Source organism: Diabrotica undecimpunctata, chromosome 7 (assembly GCF_040954645.1).
Source record: "Diabrotica undecimpunctata isolate CICGRU chromosome 7, icDiaUnde3, whole genome shotgun sequence".
Classification (NCBI taxonomy): domain Eukaryota; kingdom Metazoa; phylum Arthropoda; class Insecta; order Coleoptera; family Chrysomelidae; genus Diabrotica; species Diabrotica undecimpunctata.
The window spans coordinates 69,456,764-69,484,059 of NC_092809.1; positions in this window are offsets into that span (position 1 = coordinate 69,456,764).

The following is a 27,296-nucleotide window of genomic DNA, read 5'->3' on the forward strand; positions in this document are numbered from 1 at the left end:
ACCGCAAGGGAGAAGGAAAAGAGGAAGGCCGAGAAAAAGCTGGAGAGAGGGAATTGAAAAAGAACTAGAGGAAAGAGAAATCCCTCCAGGCCTATGGCTGAATAGAGAAGAATGGCGGTTAGGAGTTGGAAGGCGTCGGAGAACGCTGTAAACCGATAGTAGTAGTAGTCGAGTTTTTAAAATGTAACGCACGTATTATAATAAATGTAGATAAATTTAATAATTATTAGTGTGAATTAAATTAGTATTAAAGACTTACAAATAAATTTGTAAGTGTTATAAATAGAACCTTTAATAATAAATAAAGACAATAAATTAGATTAATAAAAACAGTTTACTATTTTGCCTTTTCTAATGTCCTATTTTCCTTAGAAATTTTAGTATATCCATGGGCTTTATGTTATGCAAATTCTCTTTTTCTCTGTTACATGCTTCTAAGTAACGTGGTCTGTATTTTTTACTAACAGCTTCTCGAGGCTTCTATCTGACTTGACAATGGTAAGTGCGACCTTATCGAAACGTCGTCAAAACAAAAGTTTTTTTTTAAACCATAATTACTCAACGCCGAGGCAAACCCGGAAAACCACAAAAAACATAGATATACGAGTCTTTCCCATGTCATTTAGCCCAACGCTAGATGAAAATGAAAATTAAATTTTTTATAGAACGAACATAACAGTCTAGTGTAAACTTTAAAAAATTAAATTCATCGAACAACATTTTTGGATCTCCGTAGTTATAGCAAATATTTTTTTTTAAATTAATGAAAAACGATTAATCCATACAGAATATGTAATATTAGGAAAAAAAAAATTTAAAGTTTATAACTGAGTGACCCCTTTATTTTAAATTAAATCCAAAATTCTTCCAGGCGTAGTTTTTACAAAGTTCTATCAAAATTCTGGTGTAAATATGTCCCATCCCATATTTCTTGCACAGTTTGCTTTAATTCGTTGTAGGACCTGGAAATTTTTTTTTCTCGAGGCAGTACGGATAAGACGCTTCATTTTTTCGGCGAATAACGCGACTCCTACCTACAGTTTTCAACACACGCTTTTAATGTGGACTCATCATTTCATTGTACTGCATCCCATTGTAAATGTATCTAATCTTCATGTTCTTTTTACTATTTTAACCTATTTTCTTTGAAAATTTTGATCTAGAAATGTGTCTTACAATAACATGATTCCACAAAACACTTAACTCTAAATAAGTTGTGTGGCGATTTTTCAATAATGCGTCTTCGTTTCCTTCAATCTGCTTTGGTTATTTTAGTTTTTCCTACATGTGACAATTGCAACATATTCACGATTTCCGTATTGAACTTTCCAGAATTAAAACATCTAATGATGATTAAAGAAATTTTCTCGTCGATAACTTTACCTGTACCTAAGTTAAAACTCACACAGGCAGAAAGTTTTACGATATCACAAAATTGACATTCATTTTAATGTCGTTTTTCTCTGATTTTTTAGGTAATCATAAAAATATCAACGTATGTTGATGTAAGTAGAAGAAAGCTACGATTTAGCGGTAATTTTTTTATTGCTATAAGTAAAAAAATCAATATTGCTTTTATTTTAATATAAAATTAAAATTCCAAAAAACTCTATCCTAGCTAGATCAATATTACAATAATATATTATAGAGTAATATAACGAATACATCACCTATTTAACTAACTACGTATGCCAGTACTCCTTTTGTTTTATTTAATATATTCTATTTATTTTCTATATTAAATTGTATATTAAATTAAAAACTTTATCTACTAGGTGACATAAGAAGTCAGCAGCTTCTTTAGCACGTCTCCAGACTTGGTTTGATTCGAACATATTTTACTAAAAAATCGTAAAATTTGAAAACTCAATTTACCTAGGAAAATATTTCAATATACAGCATAAATTCAGAACTAATCTGATGGCGAACATGATGTACGCAGTCCAAGCCTGTTCAGAATCGCCCATAATTTACGAAATCTGTAACAATGAAAGCGAGCAAACATGATTTAAGCCACAGCAATATTCCGGTAGCCAACGATCTGGTCCTTTGAAATATGGCCGATTTACTATACCGGCAAGTGACCGCTTTGGGCACAAGCTTACTTATTGATATTGCCACAAAATGCTGGTTCGCTGATCGCGTTTAAACTGAAGAAAATCTTAAGTACACTACACTTTTTTTTTAACATTTTATAAATAAAAAAGAATTAGTAAAAAAAAAGGAACTAAGATACGTATTATTGAAATAAAAAGACTGTATATTATAATAAAATTTTGCTTTACAAAATTTGTATTTTGAGTTTTGAGTAGTATTTGGAGTTGGCATGCGGATGTTTAGTTAATATGTTTCGAAAATGTTATCATAACCTTGATCGTTGTGGCACTAACATTATTCATTAGGCTTTTCACAGTCAGTCTTGTTTATTATCATAGTCAGGGTTGATTAATGTTACGCAGCATAAGGACAGCTGATCCTTATTTTAATTGTAAATTGTTAGGTGGGAATCCAGGCAATAGTTGGCTACATCATTCTGATTTATAACTGTGTTATCTGATTTAAATGAAAACAAACGTTCCTGGAAGAAACTTCGGAGTAGTATATTCAACCGAATATACATATAAAATTTCATAAAAATCGGTCAAGCCGTTTCAAAAGAGTGTGGTAACTAACTTTGTGACATTAATAATTCTGCCACAAAAATTTTGCTATTAAAAATACAGGTTGGTGATAGAAGGGTAAAAATTAGGGGTTTTATGTGTTATTTAATGCCGCACCATAAAAAAATAAAAATAAATACCGAAAATAAATAAAAAATTTCATAAAAATGGGTTAAACCATTTCGGAGGAGTAGGGCAACTAACTCTGTGACACTAATATGCCTATTAAAAAAGGGGTTAGTTATAGAAAGATGAAAATTAAAAGCTATTGTATTTCTTTAACTTCCTTGGTTTAAATATTGAACAACAGCATTCAGTATTTAAATTTGTATTCTGGAAAATTTTTGATGAAATAAATTAAGCTTTTTTCCGACCAAAAAAGACTATTGCAATATATGCTTTGGCTACAAAATAAAAAATGTTACTGAGATTTTTTACAATAGGCACATTGAGCGTAAAGAGGATGCAAGAAAGGAGAAAGACAAAGACACGTCAAATCAAGATTCATCTGTAGTGGTGTCTACGATAAGTAACAAAAAATACATACATATTCTGTAAAAACATAAGAAAACGTTAACTGCCTACGGAAGTGCTTAATTTTTAAGCGTAGTAGTACAGCTAATCTATCTTTTATAGGTTTGTGACCTGGCATCGTCTTCTCCTCTGTCGGTATGTATGTCCCATTTAGCATATTTTCCAGAAAAGCCGTGTCTCGTCACGGTTGAAGACTTGCCGGGGGATAAATCCTTTGGCTTCTATCAGTTCGAAAAACGTTTTGATATAAACCTCAGCTGCTTTCACATCCAAACTTGCTGACTCATCATGCCTGACGACGGAGTGAATGCCGGTCGTTTTACTAAAGTGTCAAATCAGCCTTGACTGGCTTTAAACGAGTCTTTCGATTCATCGTTTGTGAAAGTTTGTTGGATCTGCTTCAGCAAATCTTCGTATATCGCTCGTGCCTTCTCACATATGATGCTTTGTGTTAAGGTTCCTCCTTGAAGCTGCTTCTCTGTCACCCATACCATTAATAGTTTCTCCATATTTTTATGGAGAGAAGTCCGAAGCTTAGAAATTATTGTAGCGCCCTTACCTGGCATTATACCATTTATTACCTCCTTCCATTTAAGTAGAGTACATATCATTGATGTGGTACGCCCGTACATCCTCTTTAAGTCAGTTACTCGTACACCTTGCTCGTAAAAATAAATGTTATATTGTAATGTAAAAAAGCACAAAACGCGAACCCAACTTATCAACAATACTTCGAAAATGAGGAAAACGAGCAAAGCAGACTGAGGTCTATTACACCGACATCGAGAATGCAATATGGTTAGTATTAGAATCCGAATTTTTCCAATAACCATTTAATTTGTCTGTCCAAGTAATAGTCACTTACAGACCAGTAAATGATCTTTATGGCGAGGCCGTAAAGTTCTAATACCAGTAAAACTACCTTTTATTTACCAAGAAAATTGGAAGTAGTCAAATAAGAGGTATAAATTTGAATGAAAACCGATTCCTCGTATCTCAAATCTTCCTCTCATCACAAAGCAAAATATCGGCCTGTCCGCGGCTCGTATCTCAAAATACTCGTATATTAAGGCGCTTGTACATCGAAATACCACTTTATAATCTAGGAAATCATGACAGATTTTGCTTTTTGTGGAACGAGACTCGTAGAGGCCTTAATGTTGACGAACTTTGCAGTATTTAGTATGATTTTATTATCCATAATATTGACAGAACCGTAGTAAAAATGTTAATTTCGACAGCGATGATTACACATACCAAAACCGCAATGTAATTTTATCCAATGGATTGCTTCTATGAAATATTACACCTTATGGACAGGAGGGAAAATAAGAATAATCCCGAACAATATAAAGAACTGGATAGAACTCTCAGCAGAAAGATAAAAGAATCCAAAGAAAAATATTTACAAGAAAAATGTCAAGAGATAGAAGAGCTAGAACGAAGACACGATAGTTTTAATATGCATAAAAAAATCAAGGAGTTTACTTATACTTACAAGAAAAAACAGTTTGGTAGGTTAATAGACGCGAACAACAAACTTATTATAGATAAAGAAGAACAGTTACAGACTTGGGCAAATTACATAAAAGATTTGTTTACGGATTATCGTCATATTTCTACAAACACTCTTTTGATCTGAATGGACAAAAAATATTGAAAACTAAGGTGATAAAAGCTATAAAAAAGCTGATCAAACGAAAGATGGGAAAGGAACAGGATGCGATGGAATATCAGTCGAATTTTTAAAAGTTTTTAACGAGAACAACCTGAATGTAGTATTGGAACTGTTTAATAAGATATACGATACTGGTCAAATTCCATCAGACTGGTTGAAATCTATATTTGTGCCCCTTCCCAAGAAATCTAATTATAAGACGTGTAGTGAATATCGCCTTATAAGTTTAATGAGTCACTCCCTTAAAGAATTTTTGCGTATTATCTATTCCAGAATACGAGCAAATAAGTAAAACACAGTTCGGTTTTAGATGTGGTTTTGGAACTCGAGAGCCGCTCTGTGCAATACAAGTCTTGATTCAAAAATGTCTGGATCAACAGAAAGATGTTTACGCCTGTATTATCGACTATGAGAAAGCATTCGATACAATCAAACATGACAAACTCATAGAACTATTACATCTTACAGGACTTGACACTAAGGACATCCAAATTATAAAAAATATATATTGGAATCAAACAGCCCACATGCAGAATGGACATATGGTAAGTGAAAACGTAACTATTTCGAGCGGGGTTAGACAGGGCTGTATTCTTTTGCCACTGCTTTTTAATCTGTACACGGAACAAATATTTCTAGAGGCACTGGAAGAGTACAACGTGGGCATGAAGATTAATGGCGTACCAATAAGTAATTTTCGATATGCAGATGATAGTGTTATACTGGCCGATAACATCAAAGATTTACAGATGATGCTAAATAGAGTTAATACAACTGGCAACCAATTTGGACTGAAGATCAATAGAAAGAAAACTAAATTTATGGTGATCAGTAAAAAGAATATTCAACATATCGCCCTCAATATTGAAGCCGAACGTATTGAGAGAGTACACCGATTTAAATATCTGGGATATACAGTAATTGATAAGTGGGACCCAGACGTAGAGATTAAGATCCGAATTGAAATAGCAAGATCCAAATTCATCAAAATGAGAAAGTTCTTAAGCAACCGACACCTAAGCGTTAACCTCCGCTTGCTAACCTCATGGCGCGCCACGAAATGCTACGTACTCTCTACGCTACTTTACGGAGTTGAAGGGTGGATGTTAACAGCAGTAGCTATAAAGAAGTTAGCGGCTCTAGAAATGTGGCTGTATCGATGCATACTGAGAATACCTTGGACAGACAGAGCGACCAACACAGAGGTATTAAGACGAATGGGTAAAGAGGTGGAATTGTTAACAACTGTTAAGAGGAGGAAAGCGTCATACCTAGGCCATGAGTTCCGTAATGATAAGTGCAGTCTGCTACAGCTTATCGTGGAAGGCAAGATTAAAGGTAGAAGAGGTTTGGGCAGAAAGAAGAAATCCTGGCTGAGAAACTTGAGAGAATGGTTTCAAATATCAGAAGCTGGAAACATAATACATGCGGCACAAAACAAAGAATCCTATTGTTTGATGGTCGCCAACCTTCGATAGAAGACGGCACATAAAGAAGAAGGATTGCTTCTGGAGTCAGTAAAAACAATACTATTAATTACTCAAAAGTTTTTATAAAAGGGTCACACCCAAATGGACTGTGACTCGTTGCACGCCACGATTGAATGACATCTAATAAATAGGGAGATCTATTCACCTATATATACCGATTATATATCTATTCACCATTCGAAAGATACGATGCAGGTAAAGGAAGCATTTTTAGATCCATACGAGAATTTACCCAGGCACAATAAAAAGTCTGACAGGCTTCCGGTTTTTCCTCATAAATCTGAAAAGGTAGCTGCGGAAGCAGCCATGGCCTGTGAGCATTTGCGTCAGAGAATAATTCAGCTGCCTATGCCCACAGTCCACTCAGCTTCGAAGGTTCGGGAATAGTGACTTCGTCCACTCCGCCACATCACGTGTTGCTTCCCACTTTTGCTACTACTGACCGATTGAAACTAATCTCTCGGCCAATCTTATCTTTCATTTCTCGCTCTCCTATAATCCTGGCCCTTTCACCTGTCAGCACATATAAAGGAACACAACCGGTGATAACCCACAGAGCGACAGCTGACACAGTTCTGTAGGCACATACTCTATGTAGGAATGATATACATTTCCTGGTCTCATTAAAGGGAGCTAGGTAAATTGTTATTTTGATTTAACAATTTTTATATTAATAATTTGACTTTAATTCATAGATTCATCCGGTTTTCGAATTTATGATTTTAAATTTTATAGCATGCTATAGCAAATTGACAGAACTGTAGTTTTAAAGTGTATACACATAATATATATCTACAGAATATAAAATAATATCTAAAAATGAGTGATTCAATCGAATTTAAAGATATTAACAATACACTACCAGATATTTTGGAACAAGTTATTGTAACAGTACAATCTTTATAACTCTAAAAATTCAAAAAAAGTAGGTAAAACAGTATGTAAATTTCAAGCAATGGGGCAAAGAGAAGCATAATTTGTACTCACTCAGAAAATGTTATTTTGGGGTATTTTTCGATATTAGCAAATACATTAAAAGCCTTTACATTGTGGTCCAAATATTTGACGCTAAGTACCATACTTAAAATAAAGAAAATGCGAATATTAAATACTTAAATCAATTGCAAAACCGGAGACATATAGCTAATAAGGCTAAAACCTTTTCCAAAAAGAAGAAGTAAATAAATTTTTACTGGAAGCCCCCGATGATAATTATTTATTAATGAAGGTAAGATATTTTTAAGATTTAAATAATTATATAAATAAAATAAAGGCAAATATTGTATCAGAAATAGACTATATTCATAATTTCGCAAAGTTGACATATGAGTCCTGGTAGCTTAACGAGTTGATGCGCCGCTCACTAATAAATATTGTGTTGTAGGTGCAAGATCGAATATTTTTGTATATATATATATATATATATATATATATATATATATATATATATATATATATATATATTTATATTTATAATTTATTTATAATATATTTTTAGCGTCGCCAAATATTTATAATTATTTTTCCTTTGGTTTTAAGGTTCTCCTCATCTTCGGAATTTCAGTAGCATGCAGATGTAATGAGCTCGTTAAAATGGTTACTACAGATGTTAAAGATAAATATAAAAAAATAAAAGGTTCAATTTTAATAGTGAATATACCAAATACTAAAACAAGTATACAGAGAACGTTTTTAATCAATGCTTGACCGGGGAATGGCCCTAATTATATTGACATTTATACGAAATGTATACCGTTATGTTCTAAAATGGACCAGTCACTTTTATTTGTCTGCTATGGAGCAGAAAAATGTATTAAACAACTGGTTGGAAAAAATTATATCGCTAAAATTCCTACAAAAATTGCAGAATTTTTAAAACTGTCTAATGCCATAAATGATACCGAACATAGTTTTAAAAGAACCTCGGCAAGTTTATTTGCAAATTCTGAAGCAAATATTCTTGTTTTAAAGCAACACGGAGGTTGGAAGTCTACGAATGTCGCTGAAGGGTCTGTAGAGCAATCTCTGGCAAAAAAGCAAAAAATTTCGAGGTAACTCAAAAATATTGTAATCAGCCAAATACTGACGTTGGCACCAGCTCTCACTTTTGGTGCTATTCAAATAACCACTGCTCAAAATTGCACATTTAACATTGATATAGATAATTTTCCAATCACAAATTAAACATGTTTAGGATGCAATTATAAAAATACAGTGTTATACTGTATCTACTTGTTAGTTTTATTTCTCTAATGAATTTTATTAGTTATAATATACACATGGACAAAAACATCGAAAGTTTTAGAATTTTTCATTTTTTTTTGTAGTCACTATTATTTCAAAACAATTTTAAATGTCTGATATTGCTTTTATTCGCTCCGTGCGTGACTGACGCGACACCTACCGCCTTCATCTGACTGTTTTGGACCTACCAATTTTCAGGTTAAACATATGACAAATGTTTGACATTGTTAAATACAGGCGAAATTGACAATTATTAATAATTAACTTTTTAATTATATTTGTTCAGTTTATTTACAAAATAAATGTAGTATTAAAAACTGAGTTTCTCAAAATTCATCATAATACAGATTGAACCAATTTAAAACGGAACATACAATTTAATATATGTCTGTTTGAACTGCATTTGAAATAGTGGACCAATATAAAACTTGGACAAAAATAAATCCATACCCGGTGATAGACATTGTATAAAATATCTTTCAACTATCTGTCTCCTTGAAATGAAAGAGGAGCTTGCCTAATAGTCGGAGAGATAGAGCCGAAATTTTGAACTGATCAGTAATATGACATTTCTCTATTGGAATATATTCATTGTAACTGGGTTAAGACTTTGCCTTACAGGCGGACGCCCCTCGTGGTACAGGGGGTGGCTATACAGGGATGAAGTTGTCATTTTTTTCGGAAAAATTAACTATCGATAATACGGCTGAAAATTTGCCCAGAGTAAGATCAATAAGATCTTGGTATAACTAGACGAAATCTCAAAGGGCGGACGCGAGAGTGGATACATAAGGGGTGGCGGACAGGGGTGAAGTTGCAATTTTTTGGGGAAAAATTAACGATAAGTAATATGTGCGCCATTTTCATGGCTCATTATTTAGCCCCTAAAAACTCTAAATCCAAAAGGGCGGAAAGCTGGGTTGGTACAGAGAGCCATAAAACGGGGTCAAATGTACCACTTGCCTGTGCATTTTAGGTGTCGGTAACAATTTTCAAACTGATTTTATTATGATATTTTTATACCGATTAATTTGAAAATTTGTATGCTTACTTCTGTTACTATTCTGAAAAGCGTCAAGTAGAGTTTTCCTCAAAATTTTCCAAAAAAATCTCCGTAAATGAAAATTTTCGTAATTTTTCGAGGTAAAATCCAATTTGTAGAATCCTTTCGATTTTCTGTCAGTTATACCATGATTTTTTTCCAAAAATTTTCAAACGATTTTTCCGATAAGAAAAAAAAATTTAGAAAAACTTTAAAAATTTCGTCATTTTTCTCACTCTCATTGATGTCATCACATTCATCATCTTCGTCACTTTCACTTTCAATAATATCACATTCATTATCTGCTTTATTTTCAATCACTACTTCTCGAACTGGTTCTGGCATCTGAGGTCCACTAAACCATTTGAATTTATATGTTTCATCTTCAAACTCCCAACCATGTTCTTCAACAATCAATTCTGTTGAAATATAATGAGCTCGCAGTAGATGTTGGTGTAATTCATCTTGACATGGTGATAAGCTTGAAGCATCGAAATTTTTTAGTTTTTTTTTAAGGCTCGTTCACATCATGCAACTTATACTGCCGGTTAAATAGTGAAAATCTGACATCGTTTACTTTTCTTTTTAGCATTCTTCTCGTCAATCCTGTTCCATATAAGGGACATATGAAAGTTTCTAAGGTTTCAAAAACTTCATTACAATCGAAGCCAGTTTCACCAAGTTGAATAAAAGCATCTTGATACTTATTACATTTAGCGCATGCGTCTAGAATTACTGATCTAAATAAACGCGCATCATTATTATTTTAATATTTTAAAATAATAATGATACAAAATTAATGTCCAAACAGAATTTGTAAAATTATAATTAACTAATGAAAAAAAATTCAATCAATTTGAAAGTTAAAATAATATTGAAAATATCCACAAAGTAAATTTCAAAACTTAAAAAATTGATAATTCCACTATTAAATTGATTTTTATTAATAATTATTTGTAAAATGTTAAAGGAATTCTACAAATTGAATTTTACCTATTGATAAATAGAAATAATATATTTTGTATTTGATTATTAATGTAATAATAAATCAAATTTTTCTTATATCTGAAAAATCATTATTTATGCAATATAAATTTAAAAACCTTTTTATTGTAATAAAAAATATGTAAAATTACTATTTGTTATACCAAAAATATTTAATAGTTAACATTATAAAATTGCTTTAATTTAATAAAATATCAAATATTAAACATTTATTCAATTAAAAATTAATTCGTAAAATATTTATATTTAAGAAAAAAATGTGATTTGTAAAGTAAATATGACTTTAGTTTGAAACAAAAATATTATCATAATAACATTTTAAAACTACAAAATATTCTATAAAAGATTCAGACGTAGAGTTTTATCACATGTTTTAGAAAAGTTTTTCTAAATTTTTTTTTCTTATCGGAAAAATCGTTTGAAAATTTTTGGAAAAAAATCATGGTATAACTTACAGAAAATCGAAAGGATTCTACAAATTAGATTTTACTTAAAAAAATTACGAAAATTTTAATTTACGGAAATTTTTTTGGAAAATTTTTAGGAAAACTCTACTTGACGCTTCTCATAATAGTAACAGAAGTGAGCATACAAATTTTCAAATCAATCGGTATAAAAATATCATAATAAAATCAGTTTGAAAATTGTTACCGAGACCTAAAATGCGTAGGCAAGTGATACATTTGACCCCGTTTTGTGGCTCTCTGTACTAACCCAGCTGTCCGCCCTTTTGGATTTAAAGTTTTTAGGGGCTAAATAATGAGCCATGAAAATGGCGGACATATTACTTATCGTTAATTTTTCCCCAAAAAATTGCAACTTCACCCCTGTCCGCCACCACTTATGTATCCACTCTCGCGTCCGCCCTTTAATATTTCGTCTAGTTATACCAAGATCTTATTGATCTTACTCTGGGCAAATTTTCAGCCGTATTATCGATCGTTAATTTTTCCGAAAATATGACAACTTCATCCCTGTATAGCCACCCCCTGTACCAAGGGGGGCGTCCGCCTGTAAGGCAAAGTCTTAACTCAGTTACAATGAATATATTCTAATAGAGAAATGTCATATTACTGATCAGTTCAAAATTTCGGCTCTATCTCTTGGACTATAAGGAAGCGATAAGTGGTTTGACAGCATAATAACTGCTTGTTTAGTCTAGTTTTTTCAGTGATTCTATGCAACCTATTTGGGTGGAGTTTTGACTCGTTCTTGAATGAGTTCCGAATCCAGCAGCCCGCTGAAGTATTGGATTTTTATAATACAGTTATTTGACATCCTTTTGTTGGCCAACCACCTAGAGCGGAGTTGATCCGAAATACATTGATTTCGTATGTTCCGTTTTAAATTCGTTCAATCTGTATATCTTTTTAACCCCAAACGGAAAAGAAAGGGAAAAATCTAGTACTGGCAAATCAAGTTTTTCACATGAAAGAGCATATAATTAAAAACAGTAATAGTAAAAGGTATGATATAAAAGCTAAAGTCATCAGGCATTTAGCTTGAAGCCTTAAAAAACATCATTTGAGGTAAATTATTTAAATATTTTCTATTTCAATTGCATAAAAATGAGGTTATGTGATATTTACTTTTTCACATTAATAGCACGGATCCATCTTTTTCTTTTCTCTAATTTATATGTAATCTTTGGGCACCTATAAAAATTCACTTACTATTTTTGCTATTATTAGCACAATTAAATACGCAACATGTATTTGCACACATTTTTGATAAAATTTATGCGTAAAAAGATTCCATGATTCCAATTTTGTCATATTTCGCCGCTACGCACGCTGGCATCGTTTCAAGGTACCCCTACCATGGTCACGCACGGAGCGAATAGTATGCGGATTGCGGATGTTCTTAACTGGTTTAGAATATTTTGACGTTTATTCAGCGTTTAGTGTCATTCGTACATTTTATAATAAAAGACTTTCTTCGCATAAGAGAAAAATCATACTAATTCTTTTATTTTTAGTTTAGTTTATTGTTATAAGTTTAAATAAATATTGTTTTAACTAAGGTTAAAACAAGTATGCCACTAAGTCGTCATTGCGATGAAGCCCAAACAGCACCGATTTTATTTCTATACGAGTAAGAATATACACAAAATGATATCGATGTCCCAGAAGAAGTCAATCTACAATTTTGAATACTTTAAAAAGGTACCACGATACAGGAAATTTTGTACTAAGTCTTAGCCAAGGATACTCAAAGTGCACCATCGCAATTCATGACCGTTTTTTGGTTCTTAATTCTACAAGAAACTGCTCATTGGCATCGATGGACCTCAGAAATGGGATACTAAATGTTAGACAGGTTAATGAGAGTTCAAAAACAGTTAAACGAAGAATAAAAGAAGCAAATTAAAAGCCTAGACACCCTGTCAGAGTTCCAAGTCTTCTCCAAAATCATAAAGCTCGTCGCGTCATTTAGAATTTGCAAGAACACATATTCAGTGGAATATTGACAACTGAAAAAATGTTCTTTTTACTGATGAGACAAGAATTGTATTATGAAAACCAGATGGTCAAAACCACGTCTAAAAAAGAGTTAGGAAACGATTCGCCACCTGCAATCTCGCCCAGACCGTTAGCTTCGGAGGTGGTGGCATAATGCTTTGGAAAGTATTAGTTGGGAGGGACGCACCGCACTTATGGAAGTGATTGGAAGGATGACTGGAGACTCTTACGTTCAAAACATCCTACAAGATCATGTTTTGCCATGTTGGTTACATTGGATATGGCAGATTCATGTTAATGCACGATAATACTCGACCACATACCGCTGCTATAGTAATTAATTATCTGAATGAGGTCCAAATTCGAAGATTGGATTAGCCACCCTTTAGTCCAGATTTAAATCCAATAGAGTACATGTGGGATCAGCTAAAATGCCGGATATGACAAAGAAATCCTGTATCAAATACGATAAAGTAGCTTTGGCTTGCTGTACAAAATGAATAAAATGCAATTTCCTAAGCATATGTCCAAAACTTACTTGCAAGCGTACCGAGAAGAATGCTGGCAGTAATAGAAGCTAAAGGAGGAAATACTCGTTACTGATCATGCACTTTTTTCAATTAAAAAGACTTGTTTGAGCAATTTAAATTGGCTTTGTTAGAGTAAAGTTAAATAAACTCTTCTTTAGAATAATCGACTGGATTGTCCAGAATTTATTTTAAAAAAACAAAAATTTGAAAATTCCAAAATATTCGATATTTTTGTCCATGAGTGTATAATGAAATTGTTTAAAAATAAAAAAATGACTTGCTCTTTGAGGGAGGTGTAAAAATCATATGTGTAATATGAAAGTAAAGTGCCTTTTCCTCCCTTGAATGATTCCTTCGGTACGCGTCGGGTAGTAAACTTTATTCTCAGGAGGAAAAGTAGCATTTTATTCCCATGCTATACAAATAGCTAGTTACTACTTTCTGTAAATTTTGCAATTTTTGTGAATTCGAAATGTGCATTCATTGAAAGATATTAAAAATAAGTTGAAGGAGTACAAACAGAATGGCCGATATGTTTAAACAACATGAACCCATGACGCAACTAGTTATTACCGTTAAAATTAAAAAAACGTCATAACTTGGGCACGTAATGTGACATTGAAGGTTTATATAACTTCAAGTAATATTACAAGAAAATATCAAAGGACAGGATATAAAAGCATGGCTATGTAACACGAGAGACTGGATCTATGCAATGGGAACCAGTTTGCCAAAATTTATAGGACGAGAATTCATTATTTAAAACTTCCGTTTATTAATACTCAGTGATATTTTTTATATGAGATCGCCGACCAAACGCAAGATCAGTCCCTGCCTAAAATTACAAACCAGGGATCATCAGAAATATTGCCAGAAATGACTTCATACGAATTTAAAACGGCACTTTTAGAAATGAAAAATAACAAATCCCCTAGAGATGACGGAGTAGTGATCGAACCGATCAAACTAGGTGAAAATAAAATTATCCAGGCTTTGGCCAAGATTTTCAGCTAATGCATCTGCTAAGAAAAAACTCCTTTTCAATGGAAAAATGCAATTATAATTTGATTACACAAGCAAGGAGACATAATAGATCTTAAAAACTACCGTCCTATCAGTTTGCTTTTACGCATATATAAACTTTTAATCTACCGAGATCAGTATAAAAATATTATAAGCATGGTAGTCGCCGACGTTCCGTAGGGATATGGCACTCTAAGAAGAAGAAGAAACTTCTAATAAACAAAATTATCAAAAAAAGATTGCATGCTAAATTAAACTTCAATAAGCCTAGAGAACAAGCTGGATTTAGATCGGTATACAACACTAACGATCACTTACTAGTAATAAAGAACCTTATAGAGAAGTCTGCAGAATACAAAAAATCATTGGCGCTGATATTTGTCCACTACAAGAAAGCATTCGATACCATAAGATATTAAAAAATGTTAAAAGTATTGACAAAATGCCGAAGAAAACATCGCTACACTAATATAATCAAATATATCTACCAAAATTCCACTGCTAGCGTAAGACTATCTGAACAAAAAACAAATCAATTCTATATACAGCGAGGAGTACGTCAAGAAGATACTGTCTCTCCAAAGCTATTCACGATGCTAGTAGAACATACTTGTCTGAACGAGCAGTGTATCAATATAAATGAAGAGATGCTCAGTCATTTGAGATTTGCAGATGACATCGTCGTTGTAGCCAATCGTATGGATTATGCAATAATAATGTTTGAAAAATTATATCACGCTTCATTGAAGATCGGGCTAAATATTGATATAACCAAGACGCAAATAATGACTAATCTGGTACTAAATTGAAATTTTGCTGTTGATGGAAGGGATATTGGGCACACTACATCGTATAAGTAGTAATGACATAAAATTCGGTAAAGCAGAGATAACCAGACATGTGAGCTTCCACGTCGCATATAATTAGCCTGGGCAGCGTTCAATAAATTTAACTATATATTTAAATAGGATCTACCCATATGCCTTAAAAGGAAAATCTTTGACAAATGTCTGTTACCTTTACTCACTTATGGAGCGGAAACATTAACACTCACATGAAGGGTAGTGCATAAAATTCGCGTGACTCAGAGGGCTATGGAGCGCCAGACACTAGGTGTGTCTCTGAGAGACCGAATCCCAAATGAAAAAAATACGTCGTAGAACATAAACAACGCCATCAAAAAATCGCGTCGCTCAAAGTAAATTGGGCAGGACACGTCGCCACAGATTATCAGACAACCGATTGACAAAACGTATTGTGGGGTAGAGACCAAGACAAGAAGCAATATGGAGCAGAGGACGCCCACAACTACATGGAATGACGACCTAAAGCCTGTTGGCAATAACTGGATGCAAGCCGCATAAGACAGAGACAAATGGAAAGAGCTGAGGGAGACCTATGTCCAGCAGTGGACGCATACAGCTTGATGATGATGTTATTTTTCATTTCATAATGCCTCTCAATATCCTGCCTCACTGTATAAATAGATAATAAAAGTTACATAACTCAGCCATACCTAATGCCTCTCTCTATTGTTATACATCTGCTTCTGAGCATCATTGTTGTATAAGTTACATAAATGCTTCATAAAGATAATTAATAAATTATTAATTATTTTAGTTTTACATTAACGCATTAAAGATTTAGTTTTATCCTTACTTTATAACGTGAAAATCTATACTTCCCACATGGATTACTGAAATGAATTTACAACGGATTGGAGGGATTACAAAGAATAATAAAACACTCTCAACTAATCCAACCCTGTAATGTCGTTCCGTAAGTACAGAAGTTGATTTCGTCAGAGTAGCAGCAACAGCGGCGATGCCTCAAATTGATGGTTCGGTGACCATTGCAAAAGTATAGGAGCTGCAGCAAGCCAACACCAACCGCTCAGGCCGATTTGACCGCCAAACTGGATCCGCTTATCCCGATATATATGTCATTAATTGACGTGGTTGCACCGCAAAACGGCGACCGACAACCAACGATGTTCCCTGCGAATTTCAAAGTCGATGAATTATGCACACAATTCAATGCAAAATTCAGGGATTTACTGTGTAGTCTGCACCGCTAAAACGTGCACTGGTGATTACTGGAGTAAATACATATTTTCAAAAATAAATTAAAAATATTATGAGAATATTGAATAACACTAAAATTTGGGAATATAAGGGATAATAAAATGAGGAATTAAAACTGAATTCATGACTGAATTTGAACTGAATGATCAGCACTTTTAAATATAATTTTTCACTATAAAGTAAGATTAATAAAATATTTTGATCGTTAAAACAATTGTTAAATAAAGAACGAATGGTAAAATGTGACTATAGAATAATACAAAATAGATATAAAACTATTTTGAATCTGTATGAATATCTACAGTCAGAGAAAGGCATAGAGACAAAATAAGAGACGTTAAAAGGATAAAAAAAAACTGTAAACGTCTTCACTATGAATTGGATACTGGAAGACGTACATCAGCTACTAGTAGATTTGGCAAGAAATCATTCTAATTTGTGATTTATACGCGAAAGTACGGTCAAAATAATACTGTAACCGATATTTGGTTTAGCAAATTGGTAAAAGTGGTTTTTAATCTGGATCTGGTAATGAAATATGGCTTTCGTCGGTTTAAAAAAGTCGTCATCAACAAATCAAAAACGTATTCGTAGATTGCTATTTAACTTTCCAGTGGGTGCGCTGTCGTTGTTCCTCAAGGCCAAGTTGTCGAGGCCCTCATTTTTGACAAAATATGAAAAAAAAGTCATATGTGTGATTATTTTTTTTAATTGTTGTATTAGATATTTTCGTAATGTAATAGTTTTTAACGTCTTAAAATAGAGCCTATAAAATTGTGTTTTAATTTGGTTAGATCAGTCCATATGTTCCAATCGCGTATAAGCCCTAAAATTTGTAAAAATATTGAAAATTTCACATTTTTTTGCGTTTTCCTTGTGATATTTTTAATATACTTTTTTTACCATACTAGTTACAGAATTATTGTTTTTAAAAATAAAAATAATGCATTTTGTTATGATCGTAATAAATGAACAATTTCCGGTCATGCAATGATGCCAATGCTAAAAAAACTAGCTAAAAAAGATATTTAGGCCTACGGCATGCTGGATGATAACAGTAATAACAGACATGGTACTTTTCGACTTCTATATTTAATTTATAGTATAAATAATAAACTGACTTTTATATAAAAAAAACAGAATTCTGAATAAATAGTCCATGTTAATTACGCTTGTCCATCTGTACTGTTCTGTATTTTGTAGCCGAAAGTACTTTGAAGACGGATTTGCTGTAGTAAAGTTAGGCATGGATGATCTGGACAGCAGAGTGGTTCTTATAAATTCGTCTCAAAATTCAGCTACACAAACTTTTTTCGAGGCTTCAGTGACGAGTTTTACACAACGTTCAACAGCCTGTGTGTAAACTGGGAATTGCTTGAAAATAATGTTCCAGGCAGGAATTGAGTCATTGAATGTACGATTTTATTTGGCTGCCACTGATTTCTGTCAGCAATGGAGGAGAAGGTAATTCATAGCCCATACAAATAATCATTTTATAGTATTTTTGTGCATTAAAGTTAATTTTTGGTAGCGTAAATGTTTTTACTCTTTTTATTCTTGCATTTTCGGTCTTTCTTTCATAATTCTTCATAGTCCAAGTTCTCTCATGTGTTTCTTCTCATCTTAAGTCATGGCTAACAGCACTTATTCCGGGTGGGTAAAAAAACCATACCGTTCAATCACAGGGTCGATAACATCAAACAAATGTTTTGGCAAATACCTGGTAGAGTGTGTTGCTTGGTAAAAAAGTTTAGGGCCGCCTGTAAAGTGATGACTTATTTCAGGACTAAACCACATTGACAGGCGTGATATTAAAATAAATCAATTTAGTTCGTTAAATTCAGATGAGGGTAAACGTCAAGATAGAGCAAATCTGACACCGGATTCGTGATCAGCATGCAAAATTAACTGCTAAATGATATCCATGTCGACATTTGATGAACTAAAAATTGCATTCCGGTTTTGAGGTCGACTTCCGGTTTCGTTTTTATTAGTCAAATCAATAGAGAATTCAACGTAGAGTTCAAAAATGTAAGTTCACGAAATTATCATTTATAGTTTTTGAGTTATTGATAAAAATATTACTTCCGGTCATTGTATATATTGTATATTTTTCTCGCAAAATAAAAATTTCATTTAAAAAAGTCGATGTCGAGTTGGTCCGCTAGTTAATACTATGGAAATACAGGAATTTGATTTTTCATTCCACACTGCCAAAGGTAAAAAAATTATAAGGAAGAATATTCTAGCAACATCAGGTAAAATAAAAGCAAAAATATAATACAGGTCCAAGTGTATATACTTAAAACTCTTTCAAGCTTATTAAACAGTTATATTTAATTTAATTTATAAATTTGAATTGTACTAATTTTAATCTTCTACCCGGTTTGTAAATATTCTTCGAGAATAATGTCCATTATTATTGACTTCTACAATCTACTATTACCACCCAGTCATATACAGTACTACCCATACAGTATTGACATTAAAATATATTTAAATATTTCCAGCCATAAAATAGAATCACTATACTGAAAAGTGGCATATTAATGGTAATTTTCAGTATTGTATTTGTAAAAAATTGTATTAAACTTTTCTCAATTCAACCAACTTTACTAATCCTAGAATATTTATATAATAATATATTTATTTTAAAGAAGTATAGTTTTACTATCTCGTTATAACAGCGCAATATTGACTTGAGTTTTCTTGTGATAATTTGAAATGATTTTCAATTTCCACTTCAAACAAGATTTTCCTGTTTGTCAAAGAACAACTTCGTGCTCTGCCGGTAACATTGTTTTAAAGGAAATTGAATTTGATGCGATGGTCTTAATAAATTGTTATGGTTTTGTTACATTTTCCGCGAAGATTTTCTATAAACTCTTATTTTTATGTAAAAGTGGATATGCCAATATAGTGTATTGAAGTAACTAATAATAAGATCAAAGTGAACGTATTCTATATTATTTGAATCTATGTACTTTGTTTTCTTGAACATTTTCTAATAGCATGGAAAATAAAAAGTTAATAGAAACATTTTTGCTCAGGATATGAAGGGATACGGGAAAATACGATCAGAGTCACATTTTGTACTAATCGAATTTTAAAATTTACAGTGGTTTATTTTGGTTTAGGAAAATTAAATACATTTTTAATTATCAGTTTATTACTATAAGACTTTTTAATATACAAATAAAAAATAGTTTGCTTATTATATATATATGCTTGGGATCTTAAAATTTTTAATTAAGAAGCTGGACTCTAATCTATTTCGCGCGTTTAATGTCGAATGGTGGATCGTCCACAAATTCCACATCACTACCTTCATTCGTACCGGCATGGTAAAAGGAATGCTACACAGGGTTTGTCAGCAATTGAGTTAGGTGCTATAAATCATGCAACTTGGCAGTCGTCATAGGCAGAGGTTCATTATACATCTTATTTAATGAAACAGGTTCCAATTTTCTCTTACTTGCCTGATTTGTCGAGGGAACTACCACGGCTGTAAGATATAGGCTAAAATAGTAGTCTGGGTGTAGCACACAACGTGGGCGTTTTTTTCAATTTTTAGAATCCTTATAGGCCTGGTTGCTGTATTACATTTTGGCACATAAGGGTGGAGCAAATATTCGGTCTATGTCCAAAGGTTAACTTCATCCTCACAATTTAGGATATTTTGGCACCTAAAAATGGAATAAATATTCGGGCCATGTTCAAAAGTTAACTTCATTATAATTAACCATTTGCTCGTATACTATAAATTCAATAAACATCATTAACATCATTAACCTGTATGCGTCCTTTGATGGACATAGGTCTCCCACAGTTTATTACCTCGAATGGTAATGGTTTACTGCGACTATTCTTTAATACATCTCTCCAATCGTCCGGTATTTACCTATAAGAGTTAGAATTCACAAGACTCATGTCCTTATCGCATTCTATGTAAGAGTGTCCATGAATAGGAAATATTATTTTCACTAGGTCGAATAGGTCAACCTTGTGCTCTACATAATGGAGGAACCAAATTACGGTAAATTTTTTGTTTTGACAACCTCACGAATCACAAAAAGATATTAGATCGCGTATGTTTGAGTCCAAAATATACAAAAAAAAAGTGTTCCAACATCTAACAGATATCATCGGCACCCTTTCGGGCAACAGTACGTATAAAATACTGAAGTTTCATTTCACAGGGTATGAATATTAATCATATGAAGTTGAGTTGGAGACGATAGTAAACACCAGATGTTGAGATGTTGGGAGTGGGAAGGTTTCTTTGGTAATCTATTGTTATGGCTTCCATTCTCTCGTTTTTTCGTGATTCTTTTTAATATTTTTTTTCTAGGTGTAAAACTGCTTTCTTTTCCGTAAATGGATCGTCTTCTCACTAACTAGTGTCTGCAGTGTTGTTGTCAATGTTATTTTGTTTTTTTTTTATCAGTGCAGTTAGCCATTTTATCCGTAGTAATTGCAATGTTAGCTTTGAAAGTGTCAAGACTACATGTATCTTTACGGGGGTAGCCGAATGATATATTGAAATTACTCACAAATATCTCATGAAATGTAGTGTAACCTATTTTATTACTATTGTGTGACTCGTTATACATTCGTTGAAGTTTGGCTGTATTAAGTTCTGCAGGTAAATACATTTTACTAGTATCATTCAAAGAATAATGAGATTTCCTTCCTTTCAGGAAGTGTATAAAGCTCATTATCGTTGCTCTTATTTTGTCGGTCAACTTATTATGTCCGTTTTTATCTTCTTTCGCATTGCCAAATTCAAGTGAATTTTTTATATGGTTTGAAACGGCGATTAGTGATGCCGTGTAAAGACAAAAATGCTTTATACCAAACAACAGTATCTTGTAACGATCCACTCACTTTTACCCGAAAGCTTAGCAAACGACACAAAATATTAAGGTATCCGTCTTGACAAACGACTAACCTGGCAAAAGCACATCTTTACCAAAAGAAAACAACTGGATATTTAGTTTAGACATTATGTACTGGTTGATTGGTCGAAACTCTAAATTAACATTAGATGACAAACTGCTTATACATAAGGCGACCCTGAAGCCCCTATGGACATATGGTCTCCAGCTATGGGGCACCGCTAGCAATTCTAACCTTGCAATCCTCCAACGCTTCAGGAATAAAGTGTTAAGGTTTGTAATAAATGATCAGTTATCCATTATCCATAATAAAAATAATATTTTTTTTTTCACTGTACCTACAAGAGTTAGTAAATTTGCCTGTAAGTCATGTGCAAAAGCAAGATCAGTGAAATAGTTATCGCAAGTCACATTCCTCTTGGAATTATAATAAGGCTCAATAAGTTGCTTTACAACTTGAGATGCAAGACCTTTGGCTACTGTATTTTCGTTTTTTCCTGTATATGGTATTCCACCTAAAGGATAATATGTTTCCGAGTCACAGGCCCATCATGTTTTCATGCCATACTTATCTGGCTTTGAAGGTATATACTGCTTGAAAGAACACCTACCTCGATACGGAACAAGTTGCTCATCTACCGTTATGTTTTTTCCTAGTAAATAGTTTTTCTGAAAGTTTTGGTTAACTTGATTCCACACATCGCGTATTGCTGCTAATTTGTTCGTTCCTTCTTCGTTCAGACCTCGTTTCCTTATAGTTAAATCGAACACATCTTACAGTCGGTTCACAATTTGTTGATAGCTCACTACAAGTTTAACCCTAATTAGAAAACTGAAATACAGAGAGGATAGGTAATACGATATAATAGTAAAAACCAACCTAAAACGGACGGTTTAAGACGTTTTCGACTAACCCACCTTATATCTGAAGGAATACAATACCTTATAATCCTATTACGGGGGTATTTTGAATGGTTAGAGATGAACGACCAGTGTCGTAGAGTATATGATTGAAACATTTATTTGAACTAAATAAATATATTTTTTAAATTGTACTTATGTAAATTGTATTTTTTAATAAAACTTATTTATTTTGTTTAAAAATAAAAAGTTTCTTGTCATTTGTAAAAGATACATTTATTTAATTAAGGAAAAAGGTGCCAAATGTCGCCTGGCAAAATTTCCAATGTGTTTTAAATGTATCCATTATTTTCGAATCCGGAGAAAACTAATAAATATTTTTGAAAAATTTAAACGCAGAATGAAAGGTTACATTATTACTCAGGGCAGAAAGTCTCTGAAAACTTCTACAATGTTTATTTTAATATGTTATGTAACAGGGGTGAAAATAAAAGAGAAAATATAGTATAATTTTTAATTGAAAATATTGCATGTAAAAGAAACTTTTTATTTATTCTAAAAAATATTTCATTCTGCCTTTAAATTTTTCAAAAATGCTTTTTAGTTTTCTCAGGATTTGAAAAAAATGGATACATTTAAAACACATTGAACATTTTGACAGGCGACTTTTTGCGCCTTTTCCCTTTAATATTTTACGATTACAACTACTATTACTTACCTTATATAATTACGATTAGAAAACTATTTAAATTCAAAATAAATAGGATCAACTTCGGAATTCGAGTCATCTTGAGGGTTAATAATTAGGTTAATAATCTCTACGGTCGCATCAATTATGTTATCAAGATCCCACATTTTTTGTTCTTCTTCTATTACATGTCTTACTGCATCTTTCCATTTTTGTTTTGTAATATGTTATAAAGACTCGTATAACAATTCACGTACAGCTTGTATTTTATATGACGTATTTTTTATAGCCACATAACTTTTCATTTGTGCCCAAATGAGTTTAATTGGATTTATTTCGCAGTGGTAGGGTGAAAGTCTAAAGACTGTGATGTTTCGCCTTTCCGCCATTTTGTCAACTACGTATTTCTTGAACTTAGATTTGTGTTGCCGGGCAATTTTTAAAAGTTCTGCTTTTACCATTCCATCTTCGTAAGGCAGATACTTATTCCGCAGCCAGTCAAGAATATCCTGTTTCTTCCACGCATTCGTTAGAGGTCTTTCTACTAGTCGTGAATGATAAGGTGCATTATCTAATACTATAATTGAATTTGGTGGTATGTGTTCAATCATTTGCTCAAAATACTCTTCGAAAACATCAGCTGTCATCTCCTCGTGATAGTCTTTTGTGCTTTTGGAATGTAATTCCAACAAACCATGCTTAACAAATCCTTTTTCACTGCCAATGTGAGAAATTATTAATCTACTGCCTTCACCAGAAGGTGGGGAGATACCAGTAGACCAACCTTCCATAAAGGCTTGCCTGGAGCTTAATATATTTTTATCTGACCAAATTTTTTTTAGAGTATGACCTGAGTTTACCCACGTTTCATCCTGGTAGAAGATGGGCCTTTCTTCAGCCCGGAATTTTCGTATGAATCTTAGATAATTTCTTCTCCAACATCATCTTCTCCTTCCGGTCAATCAAAAGTGATTTTCGGTCTGATTTCTCCCACCGGAAATGTAATTCTTTTAAAACTTGCCACAATTTAGTTTGTCCGATATGAGGCAAATCCGGGTCGTATCTAACTTCTTGTAAAATTTTGTTTGGGTTTGGTGTTTCTGTTTTGAAAAAAAAATCCATGAATTTTCCTTCGAATACTATTTTTGGCAAATTCATCAATTTTAATAGGCTTTTTCCCTCTCTTTAAGTGTTCGTTTGTGTTTGGGTTAGCTATACCGTGTTTTTTTCTTTCTGATAGGAACCTATATAAAGTTGACTCTCCTATGCCAGTCATGTTGGCACAACTTTCGACTATGTTGCGAACAGTGTTTGTGGGATTCTGAGAAACCAGAGCATCGTGAACATTCAGGACAATAGTCTTCTCTCTTGGTGACTAGACAGACTTACTGACTGTACGCAACAGTACCGGTGTAAAACTTGATGATGAAGCCATCACAAACAATCCAACAAAACGAGCACGAGCGAAAGGTACGTATATGTTCGTAGGTATATGGAATAAAAAATCACTTACGCACTGCATATAATTCGCAAAAGAAATATTCGAGACGCTAATTACTGCCGTAGACGCGGAAACACCGACGAGCCCTAAATTACATGCGATCAAAAACGTACTAACAAAAAAATTGTTTTCGTTCGTAATAACTTCACCGTTTCAAGTTAAGTTTCGAATTATTAAAAATCTGGGGAATTCCATCTTAATTATCTTGGAACGAATAGTACCTTCGGATATGAATTCCAGGTTTTCTAGTAAAGTGATTAAACGCGAAGATTAGTATTGAAATATCCAAAGAGATAAGGTATTCTTATTTACAAAATTGTTAATGGTTAAATTCTTATTTTTATTAATATAATATAATAACCAACATTAGTCGTGAAAGTTTTAATTGTTTTTTTGCTAAATATATTAGTATTAAAATATTATCAATATTATATATAACAGTATTCAAACATTAGATTATTATTTAATGAATAAACACCTTAGGAACGAATATGATTTACGACCGTTTTATGAGTTTGAGGCATATTTCGTGCTCTCAACAATTTGTGAACGAAGAATAGCAAATTTTTGAATCTTTTTATTGAATTGTTTTCGGGACATTTTATTCGCATTTCTACTTTTACTGTAATAAAATAATTTTAGGAGCTCAGTTGTCGACGCTAACATTAATACCAAACGATTGATAGCAGATGATTTATTTATTTCAAAATATGTATAGGTACCTACTTAACAATATTATTGAATTCCAACAATGATTATCAGTTTTTAAAATTCATTCTGAATAAATATAACACCTATTGTAAGCATCCCTTTGATGTTCACATTAAAGAGATGTTTACATTGTTTGTTACCCGTTTAGACTTTATTATTGGATTTCCGGAATCACAAAAGTCATTTAGATAATCCCCAAAAACATTACCTGACTGTCAGATAAACATCTGTAACAGAGATTTAGACTTTAGGTATAAATAAAAATAGGGTCCGACGAGCAAGTGTTGCCCCTTTAGGTGACAAAATTCTTTCGACGCAATAATATTAAAAATGATAATAAATATTTTGAATAGCTCTAAACTATGTTGAAGAAAACGTACTTCTAAACAAATTCAGTGATGCATAAAATTCAATACATTTTTTTATCAGTTTATGACAAAAGAATTGGCGTCTTGGGCCCGTTGGACTCACCTTGCCAGGATAAGTGTTAAGCAAAACCAACTGTATTTTACATTCAACTTGAATTGTGTGATATGTAGTTGTGTTCGTGTTTTATTATTTTATTGCGTTTAACTTACATACTTTTTAAATTAAACTATTCATAATAAATTAGTAACATTTACTGTTACTAAATAAAGTAAAGGTAGTACACGCTATGTAAAAAAACAAATTCTTGTTATTTTTTATTTTTGGATAGATATAATTTTAATTGGAGTCATTAAAAAAAAGATGACATTGCTCCAATGAAAATTTTCATATAAATTAAGAAATTAAAAATAAAACCGCGATCTTTAATTACAAAATTGATGAATATAAGTCTCATCTTTTCTCCACTTGCCCATAAATAAATAGAATCCACTTTGACAATTTTGAGTAGACAGAAATAAATGGTAGATACTAGGTGTTAGATCTAGACTATAGGAAGCATGAGTTAAACTATAGAATGTTGAGTATTATTACTCAATTAGAATGGATTTTGAAAACGATGGTGCAAAACCATAATCGTTATTTTGTTTTACTTTTTTATCAAGATTATGTATTAAATCTTTAACCATAGGTAAAGTCTTCCTCATTAAACATTTTTAGTGAAATATTGATATCTTTAACCCTTAAGTACTAACATCTTAAATCAATGGCGTAAACAGTAGCTAACCGCCAGACAGACGGGTTTATCATTTTATTGGATTTTTTTTTTTTGTTAAATATCATAATGCAAAAATATATTGCGATAACTTACTGGAAGTATTAGTTATCAAAAAACACAGTTATTGATATAGTTTATCCGTATTTATTAAAATAAAAACATTATCACAAGAAGGGATCGATTTTTTGTGTACATTTTTACGCCTGAAAAAAAAGTGTGATAAAAAATAAACAAATTAAAGAATCTTGATAAAAATTAATAATCGGGTTAAGCAAAAAATAAGAAACATTAAAATAATAATATTTTTAAAAAATCTTAACACAACAAAAAAACTGACAGTCACTAAAGTTGGTAGAGTGTAGCGCACTCTAAATAAATCTTTTTCGCACATTCCAAGCAAATTGGTTTTTGACAATGAAAGCATGTATAAGCTTTTCTTCTTTTATTTTAATAATGACAGTAAGAACAGTCCTTTCTTTTTTCTAATTTTTCAATGCATAGTTTTGGACGTTCAGCTGAGGTTGGATAAGTTAAAATGCCAGTTTTTCAATGAAAACGTCTGTTCAGCTGAGGTTGGATAAGTTAAAATGCCAGTTTTTTAATGAAATTAGGCCTTTCTAATTGAGTATTATTTTTAAAAGACTTATAAAAAATATAAGCATTTACTGTTCTTCAAATCAAATATCAAACATTCTGAAAAATATAACCATAGGCCAACGGCGAGTTCGACGACTGGTTGTT